The following is a 15,959-nucleotide window of genomic DNA, read 5'->3' on the forward strand; positions in this document are numbered from 1 at the left end:
TGGGGGTATTCTTTCCAACTAGTTTTGGTCAGATTACAGAACAGAGTCAACTGATGGATGAAATTCTGATCAATTGTTGATGGTCTTAGTTGTACAAGTGATTTCTATGAAGCGCACAAATCCACTCATTTATATTTTTTGTCCCTTAGTTTTATTTAGTCTGATTTACAAAGTTGTGTTTTGTATTGTTATGTTGCACATAAATATATTATGTGAACAATGAGTAGTATCCCTCATATTTCCTGCCTCATGATAACTGAACGTTTTGTGAGAGAGGATAGTTACAAAATTCTTGTGTCTATAATCTTTAAACACAATAAAGTAATTGTTTATCAACAAGACATTTTGTCCTTATTTAGCCTTCTTTTGGATTACTAGTTTGGCAATGTAGTAAATGAATGTCAGTGATCCAAGTGGATATTTACTGTGCAGGGTTGTGTCCCTTGGATGTGAATCCCAGGTTTATAGTACCCTCTGATGTGTAGATTGGTAATACAGACTCTAAACCCACCCAGGGCAGTATCTTTGTCCTCTTGGAATTGAAGCCATATGGAGAAATTGTTGATTTGTCCTGTGAGGAGATAAATCCACCCCAACATTAAAACAAACAATTACATCACAAATAGTATAAGTGTATATGATTTAAACAATATTTATTTCAATAAAAGGGAATTGGATTGGTGAACAGGTTAAACCTATTTAAACACCTCTCCCTACAAAGGACATTTAACAATTAGTAAGAATAAACTGTACATAAGATAATAAATTTAGATTAATTGCACTTACTGTTGCAAATATTATGATGCAAATACACAAGTCACACACAAATACACACACATACATATAAGTGTATATGCTTTTGAGGGATTGTGACTCAGAGCAGTGCAGAGCATATAACACAAATGTGGCAATTAATAGAATGTGTGAGACTGGACAGCAAACAGAGCAAATAACATTTCAAAACGTTCTGCAAGTCGTATGCTTTAGTTTCTTTAAGCTGTTTTGAAAAGCAAAATAATACATTCAGCATAAGGTTTCAATAAAGTACCACCGTAATTATATTGGGGGGGTTTTAAAAACAGATTCGACGAAGCTCTGGATATTATAAATACTATCCACATATTTCATCCCAAGGACAATCCGCTGCAGCTTACAGTAATGGTATGATTGTTTATTTAGCCTGGTCAACAGGTGGACTATGCATGACAATTCAGTCATGTCTGGATGGTCACCAGTGACTGCGCACGGTTTACCTGGGTCTAACTATTTTCGAGTCCAGGGAACACTCAGTTATAATTCATAGGGGAAGGGGCAATGCCCGTTACGTTAAAACGCCCCATATTGATGTTTACGGTCTTGATATTGTTGATGTTGAAGCGGCATAAAGGGATATCCGATACCTATCGCTTCTATGTCACGTATAGGAATGGACAATGTTCGTTTCGCCGAGGAACATCACATGGGTATTAAACTCATTATTAATGTCCACAGTGTGGTGATATTGTTGAAATGGCATAAACGCACACTTACTCGCTATCGATCATACCACTTATCCCTTAAGATCGTTACAACTATCTTTGGCTATATTCCTAAAATATATTGCCTCAAAAACAGCACTAAAAATTCAGTCACTAAGACTCCTGAACAAAGGTAAGAAACATCATATTTGACACGCGGATCTGTATGATCCGTGCAGTCCAAAACAGCAGAGGTGAAAGGTTTCTATTTACTCCACGTGCAGCGCGTCACACTCCACCGCACCCCCCTGTTCATCGGAAATGGATTCTTCCGTTGCACACGGTGGCTTGTTCCTAAACACGTGAATAATTTAGAAGGTTTAATATTTGTAATGTGTATAAATGAATAAACGTGTGACTGATATTCTGCAACAGTCTATAGTTAATCACCCTACTGTCTCCCAATTTTCCATGGCTGACTGCACTTTTACCAAGAACAATAGGTGAGGGCACACTGAGGTGTCCCCATTTAGAAGTGACTCAGGTTACGATTAAACTATCTAGAGTTTTAACAGACACATATTAGGAACCAGCCATAATAACTTTGTTCGATGGCCGGGGAATTAGGAAAATGTAAACTATGCGGCAAAAGAAAGTATATGTTGGCATTTGTAATTTTCCTAAAAAAAAGCAATAACCTTTGACGGTGCTCGTGCGGTGACAAAAAAATGGTGAAATAGGTTTCCCGCCTTTGGCATAAACTGCACGTGCAGTATGGCCGAAATGGGGGCAACACAGGTCCAAATTGCCAGAAGGTTTGTTTGTACACCATTAACAGTAGCCAGGCTGATTCAACGGTACAGGCAGGCAGGGAGGACACAGGACAGGCATAGAACCGGACGACCCCGAGGGACAACACCACTGGAAGACGGTCAGATACGGCTCATTCACCTGCGAAACAGATTCGTAACGGCGACGGCGAAGGCGACGGCAGCAACAGCGTAGGGACATCCTAGTAGCCAACGTACAGTACTACGACGACTTCGTACTGCTGGAATCCGAGCGTATGTTCCTTTCCGAGGAATGGTACTGACTGTTCAACATCGACGCCTGAGACTGCGATTGGCGAGGCAGGTTCGACGCTGGCAAGTGAGAAATTGGCGTCGAGTGCTGTTTACTGATGAAAGTCGGTTTAACTTGTTTCGAAATGACGGCAGAGAACGAGTTTATCGACGCAGAGGGGAACGTTTGGTCCCGGCGTGTATTCGAGAGGTCCATCCATTCAGCAGGGGAGGTGTCATGGTGTGGGACGGTATTTGTGGAGATCAGAAGACTGATTTGGTGATTATACAGGGAAACCTGAACGCTGTGCAGTACAGAGACCAAGTGTTGCAGCCAGTTGTGCTTCCGTTCTTACAAAACCAACAGCAGGGGACATTGTTTCAACACGACAATGCCAGGGCCCATACTGCAAGACTGACTCGGAACTTTCTCAACCAGCAGAACGTTGACGTTTTGCCCTGGCCTGCCCACTCACCCGATATGAATCCTATTGAACATCTGTGGGACCATCTTGACAGAGCACGCCATCAGCCTCCCGTCAACAGACAAGAATTGCAGCAGGCCCTGAGAGACGAGTGGCAACGGATTCCAGTCCACGTCATCGATGAGGCGGCGTATAACAGCATGCATTGAGGCAGCTGGAGGTCATACACGCTATTGAAGGCAACTGTGTCGACAATGAACTCAGACAACTTTTGAAAATGAAATTTCTTACTCCACCATTGTTTACCTTGGGCTTACATTACTTGTGATTGCACAATTTAATTCATACTGTGGTTGATCAATCATTTGTTACCCCTCCCTAGATTATATTATAATTCACAACAAAACCTCTTCTTGTTATTTTTTTTATCGATCATGGAACTCGACCTATACTTTCCTTTGCCGCCCAGTTTAATTTGTCCTCCGGTTTTACTGAACAAGATTTCGTTTGAAATATGTTGGAGGTCCTGAAAAAAACACGTGTTGTGAAAGAAAATTAAATCCTGTTACGTGTCGATTTTCAAATTGAAACAATATGTTAACCAAGAAATCTGTACGTAAAAGAACCTAGTGTGAAACCAACAAGCAACCGATAAATGGTATACAATCAACAAATCAATACAATTCACTGCAGAACAATTGCAATGGCAGTACACAATAGAGTGGTAGTACAATATTCAATGGCAATATATAATATGACGGCAAATACAAAACTACAGTCGTGATAGCAGAAGTAGGTGATAATGATATATAAGTACCCAGCGGCGACAGTGGTCAATCTTCCGAGTGGCACCCCGTTCTCCCTAGAGTTTAAACGTTGGGCCCCATACTTAGTAACCTTATTAAAATGTTTGAAATGAGACGAATAGAATATTATGGAAAGCTATATATAAAGAAATTTGTTAAGATGAAAATAAATACGAATCGCTCTTGAAATAGATATAAAGAAATTAGTTAAAACTGAAAACACACTTGTTTGCGTACGTTGTCTTGATTCCATAAAATAGAAAAGTAGTGTAAAACGCATCCTTTTTTGCGTTCGGGTATTGCGTATGCGTGTGCACGTCTTCGTAAATTGACTGGACCCAATTTGAACGTACATGTATGTGCAATACGCATACGCAAAGTGTATTCCGCTCTGACGTCATATCGTATTACGACACTTGGGATGTCCCTCCACCATGCCACGAGAAAGTTGGAACAGGTAGAACTTGCAAGGCAAAACCCGATTCTTTGTTTCTAGCAAGTCAATGGCGGATAAAGATTAAACATTATCTGGACAAGTATCGTTGATATTCTTCGTATCAAAGGAGTGGGTGGTGAGTAAATAAGCCTTCATTTAGTTCCATTTGACTGTCTTGCATGACTCAGCCCTAATATCGCTAATATGCAGTAAATGTATTTCTCTCGCATATTATACGCAGATAATGTGTTACGAACTACGCAATACGTATGTATACGCGTTACGTGGACGCAAAACAGTGTTTCCAGGTTAAGGTGAAAATAATATACAAATCGCACAAACGCTACAGAAATGCAGTATAAAATGGAGAGGATACGGCAAGGTGAAGGCTGTTTATGTGTAAGTTAATTCTGTCTGCTGCTGAATATGCGGGACAACGAACTTGTGATTACGCAAACGACAATTGCCAGCGGGACGGCAAATTCACATGTATTAATAATGATAATAATACTGAATGATGCATATTTATATACTGTGCTGTATGCTCTTCCTAAAGCATACTCATTGCGTTACACAATTGATGCTCCGGTTAATGGATCAGTTTGTATTCATATTGCATGCTTTCTCAGATCCCTGGGGAGTATACAACCCATGCAATATCTGAAGGTTTGTATTCTCATTGCCAACCCATCGTAAAGGGCTGGATGTAGAGAGGCAGATTTGGAACAATGTCACTTGCCTAATGAGGTCATATATCCAAACAACTAAACGAATGTGGAGGTTCCCGGCCCCTGACGCGGTTGTTACTGTCAGAATACAGCGAGAGGGATAGTCTTTTACATTTTCAGCTGAAATAGTTTTGTTTAAGGTAAATGGTTTGAGAAATGGAGAATAAATAAAACTGTCCCTGAAATTCTTCAATGTATACTTTAACTTTGTTTGTTACTTAATACTGCACTCAGCAATATTTCAGCTAAATTATACGGCGGTCTGTAAATAATCGAGTATGGATAAGACAACCCGGTGATTGTCATCATGTTTGTTTGTTATTTAACGCCATACTCAGCAATATTCCAGCTTTATGACGGCGGTCTGTAAATAATTTAGTCTGGACCAGACAATCCAGTGATTGATATCATGAGCATCGATCTAAGCCACTGGGATACGATTACATGCATCAACCAAGTCAGCGAGTCTGACCACCCGATCCCGTTAGTCGCCTAAGCATAGTCGCCTTTTATGGCGAGCATGAGTTGCTGAAGACCTATTCTCTAACCCGGATGTTCACGGGTTGATTGACACCATGAGCAACGATTGACATCATGATCAGCGATTGACATCATGAGCAGCGATTGACATCATGATCAGCGATTGACATCATGAGCATCGGTCTACGCAATTCACTTAAAATGCATGTTTAATTCGCGCCAGGGTCAAGTTGTTGTGCAGGAGGAACCTTCAATACACACGAATAGATGGTCATGGAGAAAATGTGTTGTAAATCTCGTTAGAAACAAATCTTACCCTCATTGAACCTATGTTCAAACTGTTGCCAAGGAAAAGCAAAAGCTGAAACTTTAAAAAAATCCCGAAAAGCAAATGGCACCAGTTCAACTCAAGCTTCATGTTTGTTTGTTGTTTAACGCCGCACTAAACATTATGACGGCGGCCTGTCAATAATCGAGACTGAACCAGACAATCCAGTGATTTACATCACGAGCATCGATACACGCAATTGGGATACGATGACATGCATCAACCAGGTCAGCGAGCCTGACCACCCGATCCAGTTAGTCGCCTAATACGACAAGCATAGTCGCCTTTTACGAAAAAGTATGGGTTCTAACTTCACGGGTTTGTACTTTGACGACCCTGTTCTAAATAGGTGTGCATTATATAGGTATAATTTCGCAGATACATTTTTAAAGGCGTGTTGGCCATGCTCCGTCATTCATTTATTGATATCTAAAATTGAATCTGTTATATCAATATGTACTATTATCACAACCAATGAAATGGTGATATCAGTAATTTACGTTCGGTTTTCAGTGACATTTAGGGGCGTTTAATCAAGATGAACCACCTCAAAGTTTAAAACAAAATAGGTTTATCTTCTAAATGTCATGGAATAATGATTGATATGATAAAGTAGGTCACACGCGCGGTGTTTGACTGCCTTGAATTTAGTACAATTGTTTTTAGTTATGTCAAAACGGTCTTTGCGTTCTGTTCTTCCCAATGATCGTCAAATCCAAGACAATAGGTGATGCTCCGTGTGCGTTTTGACAATTTAGCTAAATGACTTGAGTGAGTGAGTGAGTATGGTTTTACGCCGCTTTTAGCAATATTCCAGCAATATCACGGCGGGGGACACAAGAAATGGGCTTCACACATTATACCCATGTCGGGAATCGAACCCGGGTCTTCAGCGTGACGAGCGAACGCTTTAACCGCTAGGCTACCCGACCGCCCCTAAATGACTTGAAGACAGAAAGTTAGAAAATTCTTCATCGCTCTCATATTCCAACTTTCCAACTCACGTTTTGAAAGACCGAAAGCTATACAGCCCTCCTGATTCACATTGGAGCTCTGATTTTGTTTGATGTTGTTGGGTTAGGATAGTGTTCAAATCTAGTATGAGGGGTCATCTGCCATGAATGAAATCCCTTTGAGAAAGAAATTGAAATGTGCCGAAAAAATTGGCCTTCTGAGACCGGGGTCGATTCCCAACATGACTGAAATAAGTAATACCAATTCCTGGTGTTCCCCGCCGTGATCGGCGAACTCACTTGCCCCATGAAGAAATTGTTCACCTGTACTACATGGACATTTGTTATCTCAAAACTAATGGAACTTATATAGTATTAAAGAAACTGTAAACATTTTCAACATACGCGACTAAAGGGTGGGCGGTGTACGTCCACCTACACTATACCATACTGTGAGGTGGCAGGTATGACTGCCGCGATCTATAGCGTGTACATGTTACGATGTTTATCAAATTCTCATTCTTATCTCTATGAAGCTTGGGCTGAACTAGTGCCATTTGCTACTCAGTTTTTTTTACATATTTCCCTTTTGCGTTTCCAAGGCAACAATTTGAACATAGGTTTAAATGATGATTTTTGTTTGTCATAACGTTTATAACATATTTTCCTCATGACTGTTCGTGTGTATTGACCTGCACAACCAACTTGACACTGTTGTATATGAAAACATGCGGTATATTAAGTATCTACACCCACCTTAATCTTTTATTGACATGTTACTTGAATAATTGTCTTTTAATTAACACTGTTATACTACTTTGAATCATTCAAAACCGTTAAAAAACCCACACGTATTCCTCCAATAAGCCAGTGAATATTTTCAGGTTAGCAGAAATCACTTTTGTGTTCGGCACGAACCCTTCCCACTTGCTAGGTAGTGTGGTATTATCAAAACATACTGTACTATAAGCAAGGCATGCATAACTTGATTTAAGTGAATGGTAGACACTGTCCTTCATTCTAATTTTGTAGGCCGTTTTCAAGAAAACATATCGAATTTGTTTTTCATGTTTTGATTGTAAGAAATGATTTGTCACTTGATACATAATCTTTTCTTTAAAATCCAACTTATATTTATATATTCTGAGTCAGATGCTGTGGCCAAGCTTTAAGCTTGGGCTCATCTCACTGAAGATCCTGGTTCGATTCCCCACATGAATACAATGTATATGAAGCTCATTTCTTGTGTCCCAGTGATGTGGCTGAAGTATAGCCACATCTCCCTACCCCCCACCACCCCTGGACATTGTATAACCAATATTTACCATACTATTTGCACAGAACCATCCCGTCTCTACCGATATAGGAACAAATCAAATCAGACATCCAGACGACCTCAGCTGACACTGCAAATACCTTTCCAAGGGTGTGAACAGCATCCCTACTCACTCTTACACTTCACCATGAGACCCGTGAAAATTCGGGGTAGAATAGCAACCCATTCTTGACGTAAAAAGGCGACTATGCTTTGCTTGTCGTAAGAGGCGACTAACGGGGTCGGGTGGTCAGGCTCGCTGAATTGGTTGATGCATGTCATCGTATCCCAATTGCGTGGATCGATACTCATTATGTAAATCACTGCATTGTCTACTTCAGTCTCACAACTCGGTACGGCGAATACAGGCACCTTGTTCACAACTGTTTCGAATGTTCTCAATGCAATTTATAATTACAATGTTGCGTAAGGGCAGGTTACTGAAAGCAAAATGCAATATGAAATTACGAAACGGACATGTATCAAATTGTAACTTTGGCACAAATACCACGATACGAAAATAACTATTTTCTGACGTTTGGAACAGTGTTGGTTTTAATATAAATGCACATATTTTCAAGTATTCCGAATCATGTGGTTATATCTACATGTATGCCTCGTTGGAAAGGTAGAAATATACACATGTACGTCAGTGTCATTCTGACCCGTGAAGATCCGGGGTAGAATAGGCCTTCAGCAACCCATGCTTGCCATAAAAGGCGACTATGCTTGTCGTAAAAGGCGACTAACGGGATCGGGTGGTCAGGCTCGCTGACTTGGTTGATACATGCCATCGATCCCAATTGCGTGGATCGATGCACATGTTGTCAATCACTGGATTGTCTGGTCCAGACTCGATTATTTACAGACCGCCGTCATATAGCTGGAATATTGCTGAGTGCGGCATTAAACAAAAACCAACCAACCGACCAGTGTCCATTCTCCTAACAGGCATGGTATGTCATGTATGCCAGGAGATAGCACACTAGACCAATGACATTTACACGTGTGTGCGTACCATTTGGGATAATTTGGGCAGTTAACAATTTCAAATTGTATTTCAAACGTTAGAAGTGGAACATTTCCTTCAAATAACAAGGACAGAAATTAATAGGAAATTGTGCAATTTCAAATATTTTACATACGTTTGGCATATATACAATACGATTGACACCTATACGTTTGAAATACTTAGAGAAATACAAGCAGAATCAATTAGTCGTGTGTCATTTTATTTCCTTTCATGGCCATACACAGGCAACAATGAAATACATGGGACAGGTAAGGGCATACAACTAATTTCATCTTCAGCTCCGTCCCTGAAGTGTATGTAAACAACGTAGCAGCTCGTTAAGTTAGACAAAGGATGCTCAGTACATTAGCGAAGGATATTTAATTGCATGTGGCCATGGGGAAGATAAAGCCATATCTTGTTTGTAACATTAAAAAATAGGGTAACTGGTGAAATGATAGTGAATGTGTAATGGCGACAAAATTCTGTAAAAATAATTTTGGGCGTGTTTCAACATAGTTCAATATCTGGTGTGTCCACCATGTTGGGCGATATACGCATGACACCTGGATGGCATATTGTTGAGTAACTTGCGTAAGGTTGCCCTTGGTATTGCCCGCCATTCCGCCTGAAGAGCTACCACGTTGGGCCATGTTGGCCGGTGCTGGGTCTCTGGAGAACACTCCCCGCCCAAAATATCCAACAGATGCTCTATCTGCGGGCTTGTCCGTGTGCCTTCTCGTTGGAGATAATCAGTGAAGACCTGGGCACGATGTGGTCTGGCATTGTCGTCTTGGCAGACGTGTTTGATGCATCAGAAACAAGCCCGGCGCACAATAGGCGTTTCAAGTTCCGTCTCTCGCTTATGTGTGAATATGCAGCAACACACTTCGCTTTGATTCCCTGAGGTCATCTGTTTCATAGACATTCTGTACAAACACCTTCACAAATATAGTTTCAAAAGTTGTATCATAAGTCGTCAATCTCATTAAAACCAGATCTTAGTTCTCGCTACCGCTAAACAAAGATCTGAGGACATCCCATTACGGGTCATGTCAGACCGACCTTGCGCGAACTTTGATCGACCAATGGAATGACTGACAAGAAGTCGACATTGGCCAATCAGAAGGCAGCTTACTCGTGCTTTACGGCACTAATTTCAAATTGACGAGTAGGCTTCGAAACATATTTTGACAAATTCTCGAAACCCGAATAAAAGAACATTCTGGAATGGCTAATATATGGTCTAGAATGTATGGATTTGTATGTAATGTAATTATCGTTCGGAATACCCGAATAAAAAGTTTTCGAGGATGCATGATTAGAAATCACATTCCGACTGTCACTTTCATGATCTCGTAAGCGACGCTCTGATTGGTCGGGGGGCGGTCGGGTAGCCTAGTGTTTAAAGCGTTCGCTCGTCACGCCGAAGACCCGGGTTCGATTCCCGACATGGGTACAATGTGTGAAGCCCATTTCTGGTGTCCCCCGCCGTGATATGGCTGGAATATTGCTAAAAGCGGCGTAAAACCATACTCACTCACTAACTCTGATTGGTCAGATGAAAGGTCGTTCTGACGTGACCCCTAATGGGATGTCCTTTGTGTCGTGGTAGCAAGAACTAAGATCTGATTATAATGAGATTGTATAAGTCGTTGGCCCCACAGTACTCTGACAAACAGCAATTACGTCTTTACGCCCCGTATATCAACGAACAGCGTCATTGAGAAGTATCATACAATGCCGATCGTCCGTCAATTCAGAGACCATATACCTAAGATGTATAAAATGAATTTACTCTTTAATAGCCGATGATTGGGAACGTTGAGAAAAGTTATGTAAAATGATCATGATAAAGTTCATACCTGGAAAGAATATTTCATAAATGTTTGTACAAATAACTGTGTTCTTTACCAGATACGACGGCTCGGAAAAGATATTTATGGCATTGATCATACATTTTGTGTAATCAATACTTGAATTGTACCTCTAATGTTGCTGGTTCAGTTCAGTCTAGTGTTCAGAAGTAGAACACTTGGGTTTCGAGTGTATGATCGCTTTGTGGAACGGGGAATCTGGTGATGTAGTCTGTATGTCGGTCTGGCACTAGTGGACATTAGAGTTACTGCCTTTCACCATTCTTCATCATATCGCTTTTAGTTGCAACAAAATCAATATATGCTCTATGGAGTCACTGGAATGTCTGGTCCATCACTTGATTGACTGGTTTGTTTACAGGCCGCCGTCGCACGGCAGGAGTACTGCTGTGCAGTGTCAGACAACAAACACCTACCGTTTCATGCAAATTGTGTTAGTGGCTGCTGGTGCCGGTAGGGAGGACATGTTTACCTTTTAGCGAACACCTGGTGTCATCACCCATTTTCAGTCATCCATTCATATAATTTTAACCGCTATTTGCCTGTTACGCTCTATGGAATCTGTTTCGGCTGATAATCGAGGTTGTTTATTGTTTGGCGCTGACGTTATATTTTGATGACATTTAACGACTCTTTGAAGATTAGCCGTCGATGTGTTCCGGGATGTAAAGTCAAGTCAGTGGCCAACAGAGTGGCAATGAATGTCAATTATCCCTTCACGGATACGCTTACATCGATTGTATGGAAGATATCACCCAGACGTAATTTTAATCTCATCCCGTGGTGTTTACGCCGGCCTACCCACAGTTTTGTTTCCCTATAACTAATACCGATCTACCACCATAAATGTCCGATGACCGCGGAACCTCTGTGTGAAGACGCCTATTCCTTCACAGTGTTGTCGGTGTTACTGCGTAAACACACCGTAGGTCTGTAGTAACTGTTCAACGTTGCTAACTGATTTGTTTGTTCATGTTCAATATGAATACATCCCATGTGATAAGGTTTAGCCAGAAATAGCTTGGCTTTAAGTGGTGTCGTTAAAAATGTTCGATTTCAGCAAGGTAGAGCGTTCACGCTCCATAGTTCCTTGTCACGAAGCGAGTTGAGCACCACAACTGTGGTTTGTAAATGTTAAACAGTGGAAGTGATATTATCGTTTGGGAAAGGGGACCCAGTGCTTGCTTATGTGTGTGAGTGAGTGAGTATGGTTGGCCGCTTTTAGCACTTAGTCAGCAATACCAGGAATGGGGCACGCGAAATGGGCTTCATATTGTATTTGGGAATCGAATCTTGGCCTTAGGCTTAGTGAGTGACCCTATCACCTACAACCGTTGGGCAGTTTTATGTTCGAGGGTCGTTGCAGTTTGTCATCTTGGACTCTTCTCACCCTTGAGTACTGGCAGCTGTGATCCCTTCACTGTGGCCTTGTCTACAGCAGGTCCGTCTACACTAGCCCCATAAATACTGGCCAAGCAGTATCTCACTCAAACAATGACGAACCCCACACCGGAGCTAATACGTACTCTATCAAACAGTTGACATCTGGATATACAACGTTATAAGGGCATTAGGTTTGTCAAGGTATTATTAAAATTCCTATAAGTCCGTCCGGGCCGTTGGGTAGTCTTGTGGTTAAAGCGTTCCCTCGTCATGGGTGCAATGTGTGAAGCCCATTTCTGGTGTCCCCCGCCGTGATGTTGCTAGAATATTTCCAAAAGCGGTGTAAAACAACACTCGTTCACTATAAGCCAGTGAACATTCCCGTAATTTCAGTTATCCCACAATGGAACCTCACTACAGCTTAACTATTGAATGTATTGCAGCAAGACATAGAACCCATGAAGCATAAACTGCGATAATATATGTTTCTTCAACTCAGGAATGCCCAATTATGCTCACTTTATGTAAGAATAAAAGCGACAAATAACTTTACCATGATCAATTACCATGAGTCCATTGTACGATTCCGACTATATGAGGAGCGTGTGTTTCTGACTCACTTCCAAATAGCGATGATACCAGGTTTCGCGAGAAGGTGAGAGTATCCTTGTCCATCGGTGGCACCCGTCACAAACACATGCAAAGTCAAGGCAATTGTTCATCTGAAAAAACATGAGAACATCTTATACACGTCAAAGGAATAACATCGGACATCATGTTTTGCTACTGATGCGTCAAATGTGTCCTCCGCATGTCTACTAATATTTAAAACAAAAAAAATCCCCATTAAACTCGCATCTTTCTCATTTGTTAGGTTGTGCAACATTATGAAAATGAATATTTTATGTAAATTAAGGAGCATGCAAAAACTGTTTTAACTTCATGCTCATTCTGTAGATTTTGAGTTTATAGTCAATGTTATGATTGTAATTAAAGCGACAAAGAAGCGATTGTAATAAATGATTAGTCACTTGATAAACAACTGTCGTCTTACAATTACATATTGATGTTACAGTTTACACAAACCACACCTCTAGATTCGCAAGTTATTATTTAAATGCACAATGCAAATACAAAAGCGAAGATTTGGATCTGAATACACAATACTGTTATAAGGTTAAAATGCATCTCAAAAACATTAGAAAATGGTAACAAATAAAACCGTTATATCTGCAATGAGGAGTTGCATTAGATACAGTTTGTGACAGAGAACCTTTAGTTCGAAAGGAATCAATAGATAAAATACATTTCACATTTATTACAAGTGTATTCTTGACATTTCATATTTATCATTGGACTGGTTCCAGGTTATCGTTCATTAGTTAATGAAACAGGCAGAGAATTTCAAGATATATTTCATTTGGAGCATCCGGGGCGAGTCACAAAATCAATAGAGAGATGAGCAATCTGGCACGTAGGCTTCTGTGTTTTTCCGATTACGACACACATGAGTTCATGGTCAGATCTAACTTTTAACGAATCAAAATGAGGTATTGTGACATGTGACAAAGAACACTATAAAATGATACTTTAACATTAGGAGAGGAGAGCGCGGTTTGCAATCGATCGAATCCCGATCGATCTAAGTTCTCCCCATTTAGTGACGAGTCTGGCCGGTCTGATCCTGTCCTGTATTGATAGATGGGCTGAGAGTAAGTAAAACTTAAGTGAGTATAAAGCTGGTGTTGCGTTTCTTTATTTTGCGAGTATGAATGCTGATAGAGACAACTTGGAGTAAGCGTCGTTAGACCAATCCCTCCTTGACGGAGCCGAGCCGCTGCGGACAAGGCGAGTTGCAAAGTCATGGCGTAATTGACCATGATGACCAGGAACGGCAATACTTTCAGTAGCTGTAGTAGGGTCGCACTTGACGCCCAAAAGCAGTTACGACAATACCTTTTAGAAAGTGGTCAGATGTTACAAATCTTATATTTGCGTTAACACTTTCTCAGTAAAGTACAAATTCAAGAATTTTTGGGGTTGAGTCCCATGGATTCGAACCCACACTCTCCGAGTGACGCACCTAATCTCCAGCGCACAAAGTCAGCGATCTAACCCACTCAGCCAAAGAGGCTTCCACGAGGCTCCCCCAAAATGGAAGTCCGACCACTGGTAATCTAGATCACGTACTTTGTGTATCCCTCTGATAGAAGGGGCCTGAAGTTAGCAGCGGGTTCGTTATTCGTTATTCGTTTTTCGAATAACGAAAAACAAGCCAGCACCGGGTTTGTTATTCAAATGCTTTATATTAAACAACTGCAGTAATGTGGCCAAATACACTGAAACTCATATAATGTATGACAGCAGGTTCGTCTTACATCATCATCAAAAAGCTGTTTAGTTTTTCAGTACTTTTAAATAACAAAAACTAAACTGCAGCATTTTAGTTTTCAGTTGATGTCCGACGAATTGACAGATGTAAGGTAGTCTAATCTATGTCCAAGCAGTTTTTTAGTTACTAAGTGCTGTCCAGCAGCAGGTCGAGTCCCATTTGGTATTCGAACCCACACTGTCAGAGTGAGGCACCTAATCGCAAGCACACAAAGTCAGGGATGTAACCCCCTCAGCTACGCAGGTTTCCACAAAAATGAAAATCCAATAACTGGTTGTTTGGATCACGTACTTTGTGTACCCCTCTGACAGGTGTAAATTGGCACGGATCCCATAGCCGAAAGCTATGAACACACAATGCCATTTAGAAAGTGGTCAAATGTAACACATGTTACATTTGGGATAACACTTTCTTAGTAAAGCACAGATTCATTTGTATACAGATATGTGTAAATAAATACATAAATAGATATAGCAGCAGATTTTTTATTCAATTTATTTTTATATACTCAACAACAAAAGTTCCTGTGACACCTATATTTTAGTGTATTTTTCAAACAAGTAAAGTTTCGTTTTCAATACTGTAATTCATGTATGAAATCAAGTCACAAAAACGCAACTGCTACAGAAAAGCATGCATTCCATGCAAAAGTTGACTTTTATGCAAGCCCCATGCATTTCTCTATCCAATAATGGGTATAAAAACATGTGAATTAACGGATTCCATATGCATTGTTTAGCATCGTGCTAACAACAACCACTCAGAAAAACAACAAAATTACGTAATTATTCAACATTACGAAATGCCACGCCTGTCCGAAAATGAGGGTCTGCGAGCCATTGGTATGCTTGATGAAGCAGGATCGAGACAACGTGATGTTGCAAGACAATTTAACGTCCACAGAAACACCATTTTGTGTTTATGGCAACGTTGGCGACAGACGAATGCAGTCAGAGACCATCCTCGGAGTGGCAGGCCACGCGTAACCAATAATCGACAAGACAACTGGATTCGAACAACACACCTACATGAAATCGATTCCAGCCAGCAACAGTGACTGCAAGAAGCATCCCTGGCCTTCGACGAATATCTTCACAAACCGTACGTCGTCGCCTCAGATGTGGAGGGATTGTCGCCAGAAGACCCGCAAGACGTCCCATTTAGACAGGAAACCACCGTCAAGCACGTTTACAGTGGTGCAGACAGCGTCTACGCTGGACGGCCATGCAGTGGGGACAAGTTCTATTCACTGACGAGTCTCTATCTTATGTTTGAAACAATTGTTGGACATAAACTGAATAACGAA

The sequence above is a fragment of the Haliotis rufescens genome, unplaced genomic scaffold (assembly GCF_023055435.1).
Source record: "Haliotis rufescens isolate VD_foot unplaced genomic scaffold, xgHalRufe1.0.p SCAF_40, whole genome shotgun sequence".
NCBI classification, from domain to species: Eukaryota; Metazoa; Mollusca; class Gastropoda; order Lepetellida; family Haliotidae; genus Haliotis; species Haliotis rufescens.